Genomic DNA, 628 nt, shown 5'->3' on the forward strand with positions numbered 1-628 from the left:
ATTTGATACGTCTGTAGAAGGAGGTGAGTTAGGATCTTTCTAGCTGCCATCTTGAACCACTGCATAATTTACAAGTTATTCTTCTTTTTCCTAGAAAATAAAACACAGTAGTTTTACAATTCATTCAATGACAGCTGGTAATCATCAAATTAGCAATGGTTATCTTCAGAAGTTTTTACACTAGCTATGCCATCACTTTCATCATTTTTTGTATGAGCAAACACCTAGAGTCACAGACATTTCCCATATAAGATGCATCATATAAATCAGATTTGATTTATCACCAGAATTTATAAAACCAGACCTAGGGAAAGAACTAGGCCTGGGGACACATGCATGGTCTTAATATAGTGAATGCTGAGCCTGCCCTGATTATTAAGAAATCAGAATAGCAAGAATGGTCACCCGTATAAATTATTATTAGTGAACAAACTAATAGGGAAAAAAGGACAAATGACTTAACTAGACTCTTAACAAAAGAGAAAATCCAAATACCTAATAAACATATGAAAAGATACCCCAACTTAGTTGTGATCAGAGAAATTGTATTAATCCGCCATGAGGAACCACTAGATAGCCATCAAGTCGTCTAAAGTGTAAGGTCTGACAGTACCAAGTAGTGCTAAGG

General features: G+C 35.2%; 1 non-coding gene across 1 annotated transcript; it reads right to left on the reverse strand.

Moving 5' to 3' along the window:
• Positions 1 to 275: 275 nt before the first annotated feature.
• Positions 276 to 407, reverse strand: LOC132009509 (small nucleolar RNA SNORA72). Its single transcript, XR_009401978.1, has one exon. It is a non-coding gene; the product is annotated as a small nucleolar RNA SNORA72 (small nucleolar RNA).
• Positions 408 to 628: the final 221 nt, after the last annotated feature.

This window comes from Mustela nigripes, chromosome 1 (assembly GCF_022355385.1).
Source record: "Mustela nigripes isolate SB6536 chromosome 1, MUSNIG.SB6536, whole genome shotgun sequence".
Taxonomy (NCBI): domain Eukaryota; kingdom Metazoa; phylum Chordata; class Mammalia; order Carnivora; family Mustelidae; genus Mustela; species Mustela nigripes.